Here is a 19,748-nt window from a genome sequence, read left to right as displayed (position 1 = left end):
GCTTTGTGCCCCACCAAACACCTTCTGATGCGTCTCTACGGTCGCTTGAATATTGGTGGTAGTGCCCTTTGATTTAGACTGCCCAGTCGCATGCAATAACCTCCAGTTGCAGGTAGGGCTGCCGATCCTGAAGATCGGCTGGCACTGCCGAACTATCCGGTGTGCCCGTTGGCGCTATGGAACACTTCGACTATTTAGTCGAAGACAGACCGAGGGTTGTGTCTTTAGAGTGGGAAGAATGTGAGTCCTTGACGCCGGGATGTACAGTCCCCATAGCAGGACTCGCGGCATGCCTATTGGGGCCAGGGACGGACGACGCGGAGCTAGAGCGCTCCGCCGTGAGGTCAATGGCCTCCGAATTGGAGCCCTGGTCGTGACTAAGCCCTTCATCACATTTGGCGGCTGCAGAACTACTCTCGGCCCGCCACATTCCGTAGGCCGCCCACTGCTTAACACAGCGCTCCTTTAGTGTTTTGGGACGCAGGAGCTTACAAGCTGCACAGGCCGCCTCGTTGTGGTTAAGGGGAAGACATCTATTACACTTAAGGCGTTTGTCTTTCCACAGTAAATTTACCTTGCATGAAGGACAAAAAACTAAATGGAGTCTTGTCCATAGTGCAGGAATAACACAGTGACGACAAGACCAAGGGACCAAAGAGAGGAAAGGAAATGTCCACCCCGACCCCACTCTCCTTACTGTGTAGACCGGCCAGAAGGCCCAGCCACATGGTCGGCAGCGCCGAACGGATAAACTGCCGTCGAGGGTCCATTGACTGGCTAGCTGATCACAACTGCTCATCTGCAATTACCTCCATCTCGGCCCTCCCATGGACGGACCATTACCTCATTCAATTCTCCATTCCTACCATGCCCACTCATAAAACCTTAACTCATGCCCCACCCGCTAAAGTAAGAAGCTCCAAAAAACTCACTGCTTCCAACCTCGCCCCTCTCCTCGATATCCCTGAACTCAAGCCTCCATTCATCCATGACCCTACCTCTCTAGCCAACATCTACTCCACCACACTCACTCAAGCCATCGATCTCATTGCCCCGCTAGAAGAACAAAAGGGGAAAAAATCAATGCACTGCAACTCTTGGTTCACTGAAGAACTATCTGACCTTCGCACCAAGAAACGCAAAGCCCTATACAGATGGCAAGCAGCGCCTAACCAATCCTCGCTTAAAGATTTTAAAGAGATCTTTGACCTACAAAAAAGCCATATTCCACGCTAAATTCGAATCCTACAACCAGAGAATTACTAATGCCAGCTCCAAATCAAGAGAAATATTCTCCATATTCAAAGAACTCACCACACCTGCCCCCGGCCCAGATGAAATCATCAAGGATGAAGCCTGGTGCACAAGCATCCAGGCTGCCCTCCTCAATAACGTTAAAACACCCCAAGACAAAATAGCCTCACAACGCAAAGCTCTCAACACCCCCACTTGCTCGCCCACACCTTCCACCAACAACTCTCTCTCACAAACACCCCTTTTTGCTTTTAGAGAAGTCTCAGAGACGGAAGTGAAGGACCTCCTCAAAAAAATCAAACCTTCCACCTGCAAAGGGGATATCTGCCCACCCTCATTAATCAAAGAGTGCTCAGAATCCCTCACCCCCATCATTACGGCTTTCATCAATGCCTCCTTCGCATCTGGAACTGTACCACAATGCCTAAAAGAAGCCTGGGTCTGCCCGCTCCTGAAAAAACCCTCTCTCGATCCTTCCTCCCCTAACAACTATCGCCCCATCACCACCGTCCCCTTTCTCCTCAAAATTCTAGACAAAGCCGCACACAATCAAATCCAACACTACCTTGAAACCAACACCATCCTAGGCAAAAGACAATCAGGTTTCCGCAAAGGCCATGGGACTGAAACTGCCCTTCTAGATTTAAAAAAATCAAATTACCAAAATAATGGACACAGGCAAACCTGCTCTCCTCCTTCTGCTCGACCTCTCTGCAGCATTTGACCTGGTCGACCACAGCATTCTCACATCTCACCTCTTCAATGCTGCACACTTCTCTCACAAGGCTACCACTTGGATCACATCCTTCCTTGAAGGTAGGGCCATGAAAGTGTACTCTGACCAGGACAGCGCCCCCCCCACCACTATAAACTGTGGAGTCCCACAAGGGTCCTGCACTGCACCGACCCTTTACAACCTATTCACCAAACCCCTCTTTGACTTACTGAACTCCCTCAACATAGCGTACACAAACTACGCAGATGACACGCAAGTTCTCCTCCCCCTCTCCGGAGACTACGACCTAGACTCAGAAGCCCTTCTCAAAATCTACTCGACTATCCAAACCTGGATGGCTATCAATGGTCTCTGCCTAAACGGAGACAAAACCGAAATCATCATCCTAGCCCCCAACGAAACACTAACCAAACTCAGCCCCAATTATTCTCACATGATCATCGACAGTATTAGCATACCTGTCTCCTCTGCCGTCAAGACCTTAGGAGTCTACATTGATGCCACACTCTCAATGACTAGACAAACCAGCGCCATCGCCTCAGCTTCTGCTCTGACCACCAAACTCATTTACGCCATAAAACCCTACCTCACCACGCCCAACTGCCTCTCCATAGCCAGAGCTACTATAGGAGCCAGATTGGACTACTGCAACGCCCTCCTGGCAGGCACATCGTCAAAAAACCTAAGCAGGCTCCAAATAGTGCAAAACAATGCCCTCCGCGCTGCACTACACATCCCCAAAACTGACCATATTTCACAGGCCAGAAGACTTGTCCATTAGCTCCCAGTCAAGGAAAGAATCAACTTTAAAATCCTCTCTCTCACACACAAGTGCATCAATCACACAGCACCCCCCTACCTATCTGAAACTATAACTAAGAACTCTTCCATCCGTCCCAGAAGAAGCCATCACGCCAACCAACTCCGAGTACCCACTGTAAAAAGAGCCAAAGCCGGCGGCATTGGCTTCCCGCACATAGCTCCTAAGCTCTGGAATGCCCTCCCTAACTCACTCAGAGCAGAACCTTCTCTGTATTCCTTTCGCAAATCTCTCAAAACCACTCTATTCAACTAACTCCATCCTTCCTTCACCCACACCAGCTCGCATATGTCTGATACGAAATGTGTCTGATACGAAATGTGTCTTGTAATGAAAATTGCTTTGTAACCATCTTCCTTCCATGGTAACCAGATTATGTAGGTCTTCATGTAACAGCGCCACGATGCCCCCGGGCTGACGTGCGCTTTAAATAAATCTGAATAAATAAATAGAGCAGGCTTCAGCGTCGGTCAGGAAACAGCCGTAGAGGGAAAGGCCAGTAAGAGAATATAAAACGACCACAGGTCGATAAGTATAACAATATATCGCAATGTCTCTGGAAGAGCTCTGCATAAGCCGACCCGTAAACTGGGCGGAAAAAAACTATTTGAGGGCCCTCGACACATGAGGGATTTTGGGTACACTACATGTCACGCTACGGATAGTGTTACAGGCACGCCCATGTCGAGGTGCCCTCTCGATTCTCAAAAGACAAGATACAATACTCCGCCGTTACCACTGAATGTCGGACTATATGCACAGCATATGATTCTAAGCAGATTAGCAAGCATCAGAAAGACCCGTTTAAGTCCTTCCTCCTTTTCAAACATGGGTCCAATGGCGTTTCGCAGTTCCAGCCCATGTAAAGGAAATGCCAAATTTCTGCTGTTGTATTTGCTGCTGAATCTCTCGTCGTTGAGTTGAATGTTCTGTCCTTTGCTGCAAGGATTCCTGGGCTTCTTAGTTCTCAAGTGGAAGAACGGAAACTCTAGCCAGCATTCTGTAGGGCAGGCATGGCACAGGCATATAAGGGGAGGGGACAGAGACTGGAGCATTCCCAACTCCCTCACCCCGCCTCAGGAGAGGCCTCCTTTTGCAGGTTAAGAGCAGTCCCCAATTCTCTCGACAGGGTCTGATCCCGGACTCTCAGTATTTATAATCTGCTCTTTTTGTTTTATATTTTTTGTTAATTTTAACTACTGTTGCTCAAGAGTGTTAATGCTATTTTTCTGCCTTGATTTGAACTTGCTCTGATGCATGGCTACAACATTTTGGTAAGGAACGAAAAACTCTTTGTAAGTCTCTGGGCATTGTCCATCCAAGAAAACGGATCACCAATGTAGTACGAGTGCCTTCAAGGGGAAATGGCCAGTGACCCTAGTACATTTTAAGCTCAGGCTTCCTGGTCAACAGGACCTTTGTCTGCACACTTACTACAGCTCCCAGTCATGCCTACCAACCTGTGGAGAACCTGAAGAATCCACACATTTGCCACTCCAGTTCATTTACAGGACTCCTCTAGAGGACCTCATCAGCCTGGCGGATCTCGGCCACTACAGTTAAGCAGATGACACACTGATCATCTATAAACTCAAAACACAACATTGCAGCAGTCACTAGACCTAAAAACATGCATGACGCAGATAAACACTTGTAAGAAAAACGGACTAAAGATTTATCCCACAATAACAGAACTCATGATCTGCAGTACGGCTGTATCATACGCCACTATTATCCCTCTGCCTGACTAGGCCCAAGTTCAGTAGAATATTTATTTTTCGCTTGTTAGGCACTTATACAGGAAGTAAATACTGTTTCAATGCGCCCACAGGGCAACAGGGAAAGGACAGGGGATGAGAAACAATGAAAAACGTAACAAATATTAAATACAGTGGGGGAGGACGAACCTACTATGCCTTCTGAGTGTTCAGAACGTTCAAGTGCAGAATAGGGGGCAGGGGCGGGGGGGCAATAGGTGCTGGGGTACTCATGGGAGAGCAACAGGCAAGTGCAATGAAGGTAAGTGCAAGCCTCCAGGGTGGAGGCAAGTGCTGAGGATAGACAGAAGCTGGGGGCGATTTGTTGTGGGAAGTCAGGGCCCCAAGAATGCATAAGGGCCCTGAACACCAAAAAAGCAACTGTGAGATTATCAGAGGAGCGAGGGGAGATAGGGGGTGAGGTAAAGAGGAAAGTCTTTAGGAGCTTCTCAATTGAAGAAAGTCCTGCTCAAGACAAAGAGGAAGTGGGAGGCTGTTCCAAAGAAGGGAGCCAGCTGAGGAAAGCGATCAGCCTCCTGCCCTCTGTTTTGCAAAACGCTTTACACACAAAGAGTTGGTGCCAGAGGAGCGCAGAGGTCTAGAGGGGGAATATTTAGTAAGAGAGTTGCAGATAGTGTGGTCCCCGGCCCCAGACAGCGTTGTGGATGATACTGACAAATTTACTCAGTGTACCGACTACCTTACTCCTAGTCCACAGTCCACATTCCTTCATACTTGTGGGACATTCCGTCCATTTGGAAGGACCGGAGCACTTTTTAAAGCATCAAAAAATGTACTTTGTTATCCTTTTATTTTTATGCGGGGCCACTGCACGTGACTGAAGACCCGCCTTCCTGAGTTCCGCCCCGCGCATCGCCTTTCAGTCCTTTCATTGCCAGGTCCAGGACCATTTAGCAATAGAGGATACTTATTAGAGTGGACGGCGGGAGGGTGTATGATGGAGGAAAGGGGACTATGGACTAGGAGTAAAGTAGTCACTACGGTGAGTAACTTTGTCATACGCCTACATCTTGTCCCCTTTCCTACATACTGGTGGGAGATTCCCAAGCACTGACCATAGGAAATACGGGTGGATGGAAATTCCTTTATTGGAACACATTCTTAAGAACTACCTGGCCAAATTGGGCATCAGCCCAGGAGCTCAAGTCAAGACAATGTCTGCGAAAAGCCGATGGGGAAGACCATGTAGCAGCCTTGGCTATGGACTCACAAGGGACGTATTTTTGGAAGGCAACAGCAGCCGCTTTGCCACGGACCAGATGCCATGAATGCCCTTTGGGGGCTGAAGGCCTTGAATTTTGTAGGCCTCAGAAATACATGAAGCTTACATGATCCCTTTTGGGTCACCAAACCTAACAGTTGTGGAGAACTACTAAGATCGCTTGTTCTGTCGAGGTAAAACTTCAAAGCATGTCTGACGTCTAGACTGTGTAAAACACTCAGCATCGCTGGAGTAGAAGAGCTTGTCAAAATGGCCGCTTCAGGCCGCGTGGGTTGAAATGCCATTTTGTCATTGCTTGAAGTGATCTGCATCACAGGTTTTAGTGAGGCCATTGTCTCCACAGGGATTGTAGGGGCTTTTGGATTGGTTTTAGCCCTTTGACAGGGAACCTCGGCAGAGACGATTTTGGTTTCTGCGGAAGAATTAGCCCTCAGTGAGGAAACCTTGGCAGATTTTGGTGTGGTGAAGCTTAGGGGCATGCCCGGTAGCCAGAGCTCCTAAGTGGAGCTCCTCAATCCCACTGGTCTTTGAAAGAGCCCCCGATTGGGGATCCTCAGGGTTTTAACCCAGTACTTTTAGTCACTTGACATGAAACCTTGAGACTAGGCTTGGTACAGGAATCCCCCTGGTTGAAGCAGCCCCAGAAGCGTTGGACTTGGTTTTAGCCCCCAGATGGGGAACCTCTGAGGAAAATCTGGTGTTTGTGGTCCCATTTGATCTTTTGTGATGTTCTGCCACGCCTCCATATGAGACGATGTACGTCCTCCCACCGGAGCCTTGTGTGACCGATGGAAAACAATTTGGATGACTTATCGGGGGCGGGACCACCTGTTGCCAAAGAGGAGGCCGATGTCAGAGAAATACCGGCCGCTTTGCTTAGAGGTGCACCAGAGGAGCCTCCTGCCCGGCGTGCTAGACCCTCTTAAACCTGAGAAGGACCTTGTCTGGATAACCAAACATCTGCATATAGGTCGCTTTAGCAAGGACTTTTAACTTCCCAGCGCCTCAGATGAGTGTGGTGTTGTCCAGACCCTCCCGGGCCTCTATTGTGTAATTTGTGCTGACCCTTGAGGGCCCCAGGCCGTGTCTGCAACCCTGTTTGCTCCGCTTCCTCTCCCTCTCACCTTCCCTAACTGGTCAATCCACCTAGTCATAAGTGACCATTCCAGGACAGCCCTCTGCCCGTGCAACCCCTTGCGGCGAAGGGGCCAAGGCAAAGGGTGACTCCAACAGAGGCAACTCCACATTGTGTCTGCAGGTGTCAGCAGGGGAAGCCAGTGGCCAGCCGTCAATCAGCAACGTCTAGCACTGTAGGGCTGGCTCAGGTGGGGAGTAGAGCAATTACTCTACCTTGGAAGCCCCGCCACTTAAACTTACCTACACCTGTACCATACTGTTATGTACTTCTGACTCCCTCTCTCCCACTATACAGGACTCTCAAAGCTAGCTGTGTTTAGTCTTGTACACAAATTGCATTGTTAGGTAGTTGTGCTTAGTCTTGTACAGAAACTGCATTGTTGGGTAGCTGTGTCTAGTCTTGTACACAAATTGCACTGTTAGGTATAAGCCTCTCTCCCACTATACAGGACTCTCAAAGCTAGCTGTGTTTAGTCTTGTACACAAATTGCATTGTTAGGTAGTTGTGCTTAGTCTTGTACACAAACTGCATTGTTGGGTAGCTGTGTCTAGTCTTGTACACAAATTGCATTCTTAGATATAGGCCTCTCTCCCACTATACAAGACTCTCAAATCGGACTCTGTTGGTCCTTTACCCAAACGGCATTGTTAGATAGCTGTGTTTAGTCTTGCACCTAAATTGCACTGTTTGGTTCAAGCCTCGCTCACGGGATACAGGATTCTCGAAGATAGCAGTGTTCAGTCTTGTACACAAGGTAGTTCTGTCCTACCTTGCACTCAACCTGCATCGTTAAACTTGGGGCCCAATCCGTAACACAGTCATCTAGGCGTCATGGCACTCACTGGCCACAACCACCGTGCAACTGCCAGGTGCACCTTCAGCCCCACTGGGACCCACCACAGTCTCTCATCAACCCCGTTGTCACAAAGCCCACCCCTCCATCACAGCGCACTTCCAACCGGCACACCTCACCCCCCCCCTTTCTTCCCCCACCCGTACCATACCCTCCCGCCTCAATCAGTCACACACTCCTCCACCCATAGATCCCGCTCTGCACAATTAACAGCGGCAAGATTGAGAGACTGATTAGACAGCACCCCCCCACGCAACAACGAATCCCTGACACCCACTCACATTCCCCGACCCAACTGCAGACCACTCCCAATTCCCACTTCCCACTTCCCCTCACTTAGCGCAGCAAGAGAAGAGCTAGCCAATACCCCACTCACCCGAGAACCACACACCCTCTCCGATAAACCCATGAACGCACATAATGCAAGGAAAGTGCATAACCGCAGTCACCTAATGCCCCCGAGCATCACCCATTCTCTGACAGTCTGCAACCGCTGCCACCGTAATATAGGAGCAAAACCTCACTGCCCGCACCCAACCCAGTCCTAGCTCGCTTCCGCTCTTCCCCTGTCCTCCCGCTCCAACTACTTTCCTCATCCCCACTCTCCACCCACCCCACTATCCTTTTCACACAGCAAACACCGCTTTCCCCCAAAACCCCACCCACAAAGGCATCCCTCCAAATATCCTGCACCCTCATCAATGCCAGGTCTGTATCCAAAAACAAACTCCACATCTACGACCTAAAAACAGAAGAAAATCCAGACATCCTTTTCATTACGGAGACCTGGTTCCCAGACGATTATGAACCTCTTGCACACAAGACCTTCCCACCTGGCTACACTCTAACTGTTCGGAACAGAACTCATAGGGGAGGTGGGCTTACAATATTACACAAATAGCAATTAAGCTTTTAACCAAAGACACCTCCACCAGCACTACAGACTACGAATCCTACTCCAAATCCCACCATCTGCCTCACACAGCTTATTATTCATCTATAGACCCCCTTGCCCCGGCTATAACAAAAAACTTTGCAGACACATTTGGTGAAGCTCTGCCACCAACCTCATCCAACACCCAACTCTCAACATCCTAGGAGACTTCAATATATGGTTCGACTCACCATCAAATCCCATGACCAGGTCACTCACAGATAGTCTAGATCCACTCAACCTGAAACAGCCCCACCCACACGAGAGGCCACACCCTCGATGCAATGTTCAGCACCACAAACATATCCACCCAACCCCCCAACCCCCCCACCCACTGTCATGGTCTGATCACTCAGCACTCTGTTTCACCATACCGCTCAACAGAGTGGTCAGCGGCCAACACCCAACACGTCCACCACAAACTGCTCCCTCTACTTTGCCATTTTGGAACACAGTGATTATCACCCCAGATCTTGAACTCTCAGTCCGCAACTCCCTCAACTCACTACCTAGTGGAAGGACCGGACCCCCTGCTATTAATTGCTTCGACCTCTGGTTTACCAATGCCTTCAAACCCCTCACCCAGTCAAAACGTTCCCCACAGAGATGTGGACCATCGCCGAGGTGGTTCACCCCAATCTCAAACCCATCAAAACTCTCAAGCACTGGCTGGAGAGCCGACCCGTCAGCCCAAAACAAAACCACCCTAGCAAAAACAACAATAATCTACAGATCGGAAAAAGCAAGAAATCATTCTATGGGAACCAAATCCAAAATGCCTGCAACCCTAGTAAGTAACTACATAAAATCATAGCAAAATTCAAATCACCCTCATGTTCTCGTCTCACCATTCCATGCTCCCACCCTCTCGCTCCCATTCTACAAAGCCGCCAGCGAAAGATAACGCCATCATCGGCAAATTAAAAATCCTACCACCTCCGCCCACAGCACCCCACACAAACCCCACCCCATTCACAATCTGCTTTCGATTCTTTCCCATCACACACCAAGAATTTATGTCGCTGGTAGTGGTCAGCCGCTCATCAGGCTCTCCGAAGACCCGTGCCCACCCAAAATGCTCAAGACAATACTAACCGCCACTTGTGCAGGTAACATCGCTCACACAATACTTAACCATTCACTCACCTCAGGATTCTTCCCGAAAGCCCTAAAAATATCCTACACCAAACCCATTCTCAAAAAACCAACGCTTGATGAACTTCTTCCCCAAAACTACTGACCTATCTCCAATACGCGTTTCATCGCCCAAATGATTGACCGTGCGGCGTACAATCAGCTTGGCCAATTTTCTGAAGCAAATAACGTCCTAACCCAGCACAATCAGGCTTCAGATCACTAAGGGGAACAGAAGCCTCCCTAGTCTCCATTTGGGACGACCTAAAAAGAACAGCCGACGCAGACGACTGCACAGTTCTCATCCTTCTAGACCTTTCTGCAGCTTTCGATACCATCGATCACATGATTCTATTAGACAGAGTACAAACACTAGGAATCAGAAGCACAGCCCTTTCGTGGATCTTTTACTTCATCTCTAACCGGTCGCAACACCTGCACCTCGACCAATTCACATCCATATCACGTCCAGTTTGCAAAGGTGTTCCCCAAGGAGCATCCACGTCACTGCTAATTTTCAACTTCTACATACAACCCATTCCCGCAATCATCCGCTCGTACAACCGTACCTGCTGCAACTACACAGATGATACCCAGATCATCCTTAAAATCCCAAATTCCGAAGGATCCGGCAGCCCGGACCAGTCATCGTGCCTCTCTGATATTGATCACTGGATGACGACCAATCACCTCATCCTCAACCATAGGAAAACCGAAATCCTACTCTGTGGGAAAACATCACTCATCTCCCAACCAATCCCTTGGCCCGAATCACTAGGACAAGCACCGGCACCTTCAAACGTGGTTAATAATCTTGAATGCAAACTCGACTCACGTATCCTCAAGCAGATTTTCCCCTACGTCACCTATCCCCACTGCTTCTCGGCTATCAACTCCATCATCCTCTCCCGCCTTGACTATGCAAACTGCTTCTACCTAGGAGCCCCCGTATGCCAACTACGGAAACTGCTAAGAATCCAAAATACAGCAGCGTGCCTGCTCATTAACCTTCCCGCCAGAGAACACATCACTCCTACACTGAGAGTCCGCCACTGGCTCCTTATTGATCGACGCACCACCTTCAAAGCCATGTGTATCAACCATCGAACAATTCTCAACAATGGCCCTGAATTCCTGCAAGACAAAATTGTGCCATTTCAACCTTCTAGGAACCTCATATCTCGAAATGAATTTCACCTAGTGATCCTACCGCAGAGCTCTATAAGACTTGGCAGCTCCTTCTACGGCCAAGCGCCAATCATCTGAAATTCCATACCCCTTCACATTCGCAAACATCGAAAACCACCTGAAATTCATGAAGGCCCTAAAAACCTGGCACTTCCCAATACACTGAGCCACTGCACCTCTGTGACTACACCACTAATCAACCCAACTGCTTTCAATCATAACTCAGGGGCCGGCAGCTCTCGCAGCAGTTTCACCTAACACCACCACATACCGCTCAACAACACGGTCTGCCGACTAGTATTCCAGTTAGTTGGAGTTGAGGATCTGGAGTTGGTCCCCAGACGAACAAGGAGTGAGGCTGCAGGTTGACTCACCAAGTGTTCCTAAAAGAAAGGTGTGCGGTAGGTAGGGCGTCCCGACCCAGATAACTCCAACCAACTGCAACCTAGAACTCAGGGACCTGACCTCTGCTGCACCCTAGCCTATCATGGCTGATTATCTTGAATCAAGGACAAATGACACTAAAAATCTCTTTTCGGCTAAAGGATCTACAGTACACGCCTTTCCACCCACTCCAAGGGCGCCGGACAATTTAGGCAACTATTTCTTAAACTCGAACGACTCTGTACCAAGGAAATAAATAAATTCTGGGAGAGATTTACTTCCCAGTCTTACCTTTAACAAGAACAAGTCCCAAGGGGATTGAGAATCATCATCTTTCCAGACTTTACCAACCCAGAGGACGCTGATCTGGCAGCTAAATGGGAAGAGAACTTGATCATGGGTTCTAAAATAATGATGGAACTATTAATTGAACATGCCGACAGGGCTCACAAACGACTTGTTGTAGAGCTTGATCAACTAAAAACCGACATAGAATCAAGCAACTTTCCAACGGCAACAAAAGTAAAGAATTACAAAATCACGTATGAAATAAAGAAACCACCAAGACGAAGTAAAAATCAGAAAATGTAGAACATTTGCAAGGGATGAAAGAGATTACCAGGATAACAGAGTATTCACCTTCCAATCTAAATTTGATAACATCCAGGACACAAGCTCCAAGGAAAGCACACCGACCATCTCTCCAGCCACATCAGACGCTGACAGCGAACCTGAACCACAACAAGAGACCGATGTGAACGAGGAACTAGCCCAAACATCGGAAGCCACGAACATACAAACGGGAACTATAGTACCAAGACTGTCCAGACAACAGGAGATCAGCAGAAGCATTGGCTATAATTTCTTGGAAGAGATCCAACGATACAAAAAAGGAACACGCGCACCGTAACAGCAGCAACAAAAGCAACAGGTTCGTTTTTTTTTAAGACCCTACCAGGGGCAACATACCGCCAAGATTAGAACCAAGAGAGGCAAGAGAGTGGGTATCAAGAAATACACAAGAAGAACAAGAAAGCGCTATCCGATTGACGAGATCCAAAACACAATCACAGCAATCAATACTAGGACCACAAACAAATGTCTTATACAGAACGTACATGACCCCGAAAAGAGTAGCTAGCTTTAAGCGGCAACCGGAAGCGCAATGCCCATGGTGCGCCAGTGAAAACGCAGATCTAATACATATGTTTTGGGGATGTGCAAAGGTGGGCACTCTTTGGGCCAACATCAAACAGGCATGCGAGAAGGGCGGAGTAAGCAGATACGACTGGACAATGAAGGAGTGTCTGCTAGGCACGTACCCCAGGATCAGCAAGTTAAAACACATTGTGAGGGTGATGGACATAGCATGCATCTTGGCAAAGAGGGAAATAGCAATGTCGTGGAAGTCAAAGAAAGGCCCGCAATATACAAGATGGAAAAGGGAGATGGAGCGGTGGACGACCGCAGAGACGGAAGCGTGGGGCACCGGGACCACCAGAGGGCTAGGGGACGCTAACGCTAAATTCGAGGCATGGAAGGCTGTGATCAGAGACATGTTCCTGCCGTCGGATGATATGCCCCCATGAACTAACGAGTAGGTGGACTGGCACACAGCCCCAAGAGACACGTGGTTCGTAAAGAAGAGAGGAGAGAGGTGTGGCACATTGGGAATGAATGCTAACCTTACCCTCAACCCACAAGCAGAGATTGGGACGGGCCACCAATCCGACCCTAAGTAATCCAGACGCCATATTCGCTACAAAAGGAAGACAATGTATGTTTGTGGTATGTTAGAGTTTTGTTTATTATGTATAAGAAATAATAGAACATGTTTCAACCTCATAAAGAGGATGTAATGCCAACTAAGAAATGCTAATAAAAATATTTTGAAATAAAAAAAAAAAAAAATCAATACTAGGACCACGCACCTAGTAACCAATCTCTCCAAGCATACCCTCTCGGATCATGATATAGAAATCCTTGATAAAGGTCTCTCGTTCGCTCCAGCCAACAACACCAACTATGTGAATGCACAGATAGATCTGTTTAAATATTCCAGGAAACTTAAACTAAAGAAATTTTTCACCAAGCAAATAAAATGGAAACCAACCAGGACCATACCAGTACCCTTGAGTACCATAGATATGGAAAACCTTGAATATACTCACCTTTTAACTACTTTAGATCATCCCCCTAACACGCAATCACACAGCATGCACCAGACTCTGCAAGAACTAGACATTGAGGAAAGGAATTTGAAAATACCTGAAATGAAGCTTAAATCCAAATTCACTCCCAATCTGCAAGGTGACAATGCAATTGAAATCTTTAACCTGGCGGTCACAAGAGACCTCCAAGCATTAGAAGACCAGATGAGAACAAAACATTCAAGAGGAAGAGACCACATTACCAGTCAGGAAAGACTGGCGCTGAAGGAACTACAAGACAATCAACAAATCATAATCAAGGAAGCAGACAAAGGTGGCAACGTTGTCATCATGGACAGAGGTGATTATGTACAAATGGTCCTCAACCACCTTACCAGCCCTGGATGCTATGATACTGTCAAGACCAACCCAACAAATGAAATCCTAACACAGGCTAATACATTGTTGACCAAGTGGCACAAACGCGGACTTCTGTCTGACGATGAAATGAAATATCTTCACCTCAGACATCCCAGGATGCCAACCATCTATTTTCTTCCTAAGATACACAAAGAATTCCTTACCATACCAGAAGGCCGACCCATACTGAGTGGAATGGGATGGATAACAGAGCCACTCAATCAATACATTAGCAACGTACTAGTACCAGAAGTACCCAAGATACCGACCTTTCTATGTGATACGATGCACACCCTGTTAGTCCTACAAGACATCAAGTGGAACAAGGACTATCATTTAGTAACGCTGGACGTTAAAGCCCTCTATACATCCATTGACCACAAACTAGCTCTCAAAGCCATAGAATTTGCTTTTGCGAAAGCCTCTGCTTCATTCTGGTCACATCTGGAACTAACAAAGGAACTCTTAGAATTCTCACTAACCAACACGGTCTTTCTATTCGACCAACAATATTACAGACAAACAAAGGGCATCGCCATGGGGGCAACCTATGCACCATCAATGGCCAACCTCTTCATGCATCACTATGAACAGGTGCATGCCTTTGACAACAAAGACTTCTATCAGCTAATTCACACCTGGATGCGCTACATAGACGACATCCTGATGATCTGGTGCGGAACCATGGATCAACTAGAATCATTCAAACAATATCTGAATCACAACAACTTTGGCATCGAACTGACAGGAAACTCAAGCAACACTACCATCGACTTTTTGGACATCACCATCAGGCCAGTAGGAACCGAACTAACGACAACAACCTACATGAAACCTACAGAAGTGAATTCAGTATTACACGCAACCAGTTGCCACAAGAAATCAGTAATCAGCAATATCCCTAAGGGAGAATTCCTACGAGCTAAAAGAAACTGCAGCTCCCTTTCCACCTACGAAGATGAATGCACGGTCCTCAAGAGACATTTCTCTGAAAGGGGCTACCCAGAACAAGCAATACAAGCAGCAGAAATAATGGCAAACAAGAGGAAACGCAGCACTCTACTGACTCCCAAGGAACAGACCAGAGGAACAACTGCTAACGATAACAAATTGAGATATATCACCCAATATTGCAGTTATAGCTACCAAGTACAGAGGATACTCAAAAGACACTGGCACATGCTATCAATCGATGAAGCTATCGGGGCTTGGATACCTGACAAACCCACCATGACCTACACCCAGGCCAGGACACTTAAGACCATTCTAAGCACATCCTTCATGGCACCGATTCCCAAAACAAATGACAACTGGCTTACGACCAACAAACCCGTAGTGTTTTATAAATGTGGAATGTTCTCCATGTGTAAATTTGCCACAACCAGCAAGAACCTCAGATTCAGTGAAACCGATACACATGTAATCAAACAGTACATCAACTGTAAAACGAAATATGTAATTTAGGCAATTATATGTGTATGTAACCGTAAATACATTGGAAGTACCAAGAGGGAACTCAGAACAAGAATCAGGGAACATCTCAGCTCCCTGCACTCGCAAGAAACCAAATACCCACTGGCCCTCCACTGGCAAAAAGAACACCAGCTTGATCTCAAGGAAAACATCACCTTCGTGGGACTCGAATCAATATCATCTGACGCAAGAGGTGGTGACAGAGAACTTCTGCTCCGCCAAAAAGAAGCCCGACTAATATGCAAATACAGAACTATCACCTTTGGATTAAACAGTGACCATGATTTCCATGTCTTTTTGTGAATTCACCTGTACTTTCTTCCATGCAACCCTGGGCACAATGCCATTACTCTATCAGTGTTATATCCATAGACATGGTTAACTCCCTTCAAGCTTTTTGACGGCAACCAACTGGGTATACCAGTCGAGCCTGACCTACCACCATCATATTTTATGCCCCCTGCGTCATCTTCAGGGCTTTCTTCCTTTTCCACCCCCCCTCCCTCTGGAGCCCGGGTCCCACTCTCCCCGTGTAAGCTAACCCTGCTTGCACTGACCATTATCATCCTGGGTTGTGGCAACCCCTGACCCACGTGATCACACGGATACACCCCCCGATTCCCATTCCTCACCAGCCTCCTACTACAATTTAATCCCTTGAGACACATCGACTAATAACGCCTTGACAGGAGACCCCTTCCTCCATGCAACTTAACTCAGATGGTTTACCCGTCTCCACTGGAGCATCTATACTCGCTGAACCCATGGTGTAACGGCCGCCGCTCTCCCCCCCCGCCCTCCTTCCAACCCCCTTGACCTCATCAATTCCTTGCAGGGTTCTTCCCCCATAGTGTTAGCAGGCATTATTTTCGATCAACAGGTTCCACTTCACGCTATATCAGTCACACTTGGACTGGCAACCTCCATCAAGCTACACAGGGCAGCCAATCAGGGCCACACTTTATTCAACCAATCAGCTCGCTCCCTCTGTGACCAATCCCATGGAGCGATGCTTAATAACCAGGAAGTCCCGACTCCTGCATTCACGCTATCTTCGTGAAACAGGAACCACGCTCCCCTCCGCCGATTGCGGCACCAGGTAAGAGCTAGGTTTACCCACATGCCCTCCACACCAGCCAGATACCCCCACCACTCTAACAGGCTTTTCCTGCCTCCGTCCCCTCCGGGAAAGCCTCCTTGACCACGCCACCACTCGCGGTCTCATGCAGCTGATCCCCGGCTCCCCCCACTCACCTCTATCCCATCCAGGACCACCCCTACGACCTCGCTACCATTCGCGGTCTCATGCAGCCGATCCACCGACTACATGAGACCGGCTTACCTTGTCACCAGCCGCGCTGACTACTCTACCTGCCAGGCACTCCCTCATTTACCTAGCTGCCCCACAGGCACCCTCACAACCTTTCCAGGGTCCCTTGCCTCGCGCACTGCCCCTGGCAGCTTCCAGTCTCCTCCATCCACAAGGCGCACATGCCTCCCGTCCGAATCTCCAGCTGATCCCAACCCTTGTTCGTCTTGCACGGCCAACACACGTGCTCTTAAACTAGCCCTTGGGTCTTCAACCCACATCCACTCCACGATTTAATAGCAATTCTCTTTTATAATACTTTTCACAGATCAGGCTAATCAGCCCTACTGGCACCCGGACTCTGGAGCTACCAGCCCTATTTAGAGCTAATCATACTACTCAACTGGGTAAGCCCACCACCCCTTTTCCAACTCATTGCCTTCCAATTCTATTGGCTTATTCCCCGAACTAACCAACGCTCTCCCTCTTTTCTCCTCCTTGGTACTTTGCTCGTGTGCTATCTCAACAAATGTGATTATCGGTTGTGAATTCATAACTTGGTATATAAAAAATGTTACCACCATTGTACTTGTGTTACACATCACTTTCACTCACCCCTCAACGGTTTAACTTATCTACCTTGCTTATTACCATGACTGCATTCTAATTATCTCATGCATCATCATCTAATGCATAATCGTCTCATCTGCTACCACATGTGTTCATTAATTGACTTCGCTATCAATGTCTATTTCTCTATGACCATGTGTGATTAATCAATATGTCACTACACTGATTCCTGCACTCAACCACTATTCACAATTCACAGCCCTGAAAAAGACTTAGGTCGAAACGCGCGTCGGCTGTTTGCACTCACCAATGTTAAACAACTGTTGGTATATGCCACTATGATTTTTCATATTTGCCTTGTGGAATTGCAAATGCAGCAATAAAGCAATAAGTTTTAAGCACAAATACCACTGCTCTAATCTGACCATGAATCTATACCTAAGCATAATTGCTACACCCCTGGGCCATTGAAGCCCCCCAGCGCCCATCATCATCCGCAGTTTTGTCATCCCATCTAGTATTCCAGGTATGCCAGCAGTTTTCATTGTGGCATTCCTGATCCACCATCAACCCACCCACAACAACATTCCCACCCGACAAGCACTCAAGCTAAGCGAGCAGCCTTTGCTGTGGCTACATTCACATCAACCTCACTGCGCCCCTGCCGACCAGTCTACATGAGAGACGACAAACAAGGAGATAAGTGGCCATGTTAGCACATTCACTATTCACTGCCACTGTTAACTCGCATCGCTCATCCAGGGAAACTCCCAACACTAGCAATCCCCACCACAAACCTAGTCCCCAAGCTAGGTACAACAAATCATCGATGGCGGTCACATTACGGATACCACTATACAATAGGACGAAACCTACAGCCTCTGAAGCCTAGGACCCCCCCCCCCCCCCTCTACCTACAGCAATCTAGGTGTAGCCCCCTCAGTTTGTTCATTATATGTTGAGACCTCCTGCACTGTGAATCCTGGGCCGCCTGGCCACCATACAGGATTCTCAACTGCAGGTGAAGCCTCCACCTTGGCTTACTAAATGACAAATCATACTGTAGGGTGATACCTAGGCCTCTCTCACACTATACAGAATCCTCAAATCTAGGTGTAGCCTTGATCTAGGTTTGCGATACAGCACTTTGAAACATAGGCCTCTCTCACACTATACAGGATCCTCTAATCTAGGTTTTGACTCCATCTCGGTTTATTATACGCTGATACTGGCTAAAGTTTGAAACCTAGGCCCATCGCTACAGGACTCAATTCTAGACCCGAACAAATAAGCAATTCTAGCAGCCTATGGTACGTATAACTCACCACTATTGTGGACACAGATCGCAAGAACGGCCAAACATCCATGCACGATAGAACATGTCTACAGATAAGCACATCCGGCCTACTTTCACACATAGCCGTCCAGACTGAAACACCTGACGTACCCAAACACCTCTGCCACTACCATACATCGATGTAAACAAGGGAGGTGGTGGGGGGGGCCAGGGTTTAGTCCTGCCTGTGATAGTTTGGTAATTGCAACGTGATTCAGTGCAAATTTAGTCAATTAATAGGTAATTATTACTTTTTACCATGTAATGTGTTACTGTGCACAATACAAACACACTCAAATTGGGTAATGTAGATCAGCTTTACACTATGCTGAACTTAAATATTTAGTTGTGGATTGATAGAGAGCAAAAGTCAATCAGTAGTCAACCAAGGTGACAGAATAGGTTCCCTCTGTACAAGTATCAAAATTACTTTGTAGAGCAAAATAATTGTGAACATACATAAAGAAAGAAATTCACACAAGGCATTACTTCATGCAAGAAGTCAAATTAGTGCAAAGAAATGCAATAATAGAACAATAGTGTGGACCATATAAACAGAGAAAGCAGTCCACAGTTGGCATTACTTCATGCGAAAAGGCTAGTTAGTGCAAAGCAATATGACATGTATCAAAAAGTGCACACATGTATAAAACAACTTGAAGCACCTAATGCTACAACGTTGGGAGCTTTGTGCACACGTATATACTTTGTTCATTTACAACTTCCTAGAGAAGGCATCCCTAATATGGCTGATCTAGGAAAGAAGAGACCTTGGAAAGGTCTACCAGAGCCAGGCTAAAGGGTGACCTTGTACCATACAGCGACCACCACCCGAAAGGAATCCGGTAAAGCTGGCTTCACATAGATTGCTATTGTTGAGGAAAGTCTATCTCCAACCCTCAAGAGCTCCCACCCACGTGTCCGACTTATACTGGGCTGCCTAGTCGAGCCTTGCCAGCAACTTATGTCTTTCAACGGCAACATGCACACATGCATCTAAGCTAATCTCCCTAGAATCTCCAACCACATAGACTATGGTCACCAAGGGC

At 47.5% G+C, this 19,748-nt stretch overlaps 1 protein-coding gene across 2 annotated transcripts in view; it reads right to left on the bottom strand.

Moving 5' to 3' along the window:
- The window catches only part of KIF5B (kinesin family member 5B), a 1,711,571-nt gene that overhangs the window by 1,458,386 nt on the left and 233,437 nt on the right, over positions 1 to 19,748 (bottom strand). The gene's annotated exons all lie outside the window — the stretch shown is intronic.

Source organism: Ambystoma mexicanum, chromosome 2q, assembly GCF_040938575.1.
Source record: "Ambystoma mexicanum isolate Mex_15411 chromosome 2q, UKY_AmexF1_1, whole genome shotgun sequence".
NCBI lineage: Eukaryota > Metazoa > Chordata > Amphibia > Caudata > Ambystomatidae > Ambystoma > Ambystoma mexicanum.
This window is presented reverse-complemented; position numbering and strand designations above follow the sequence as displayed.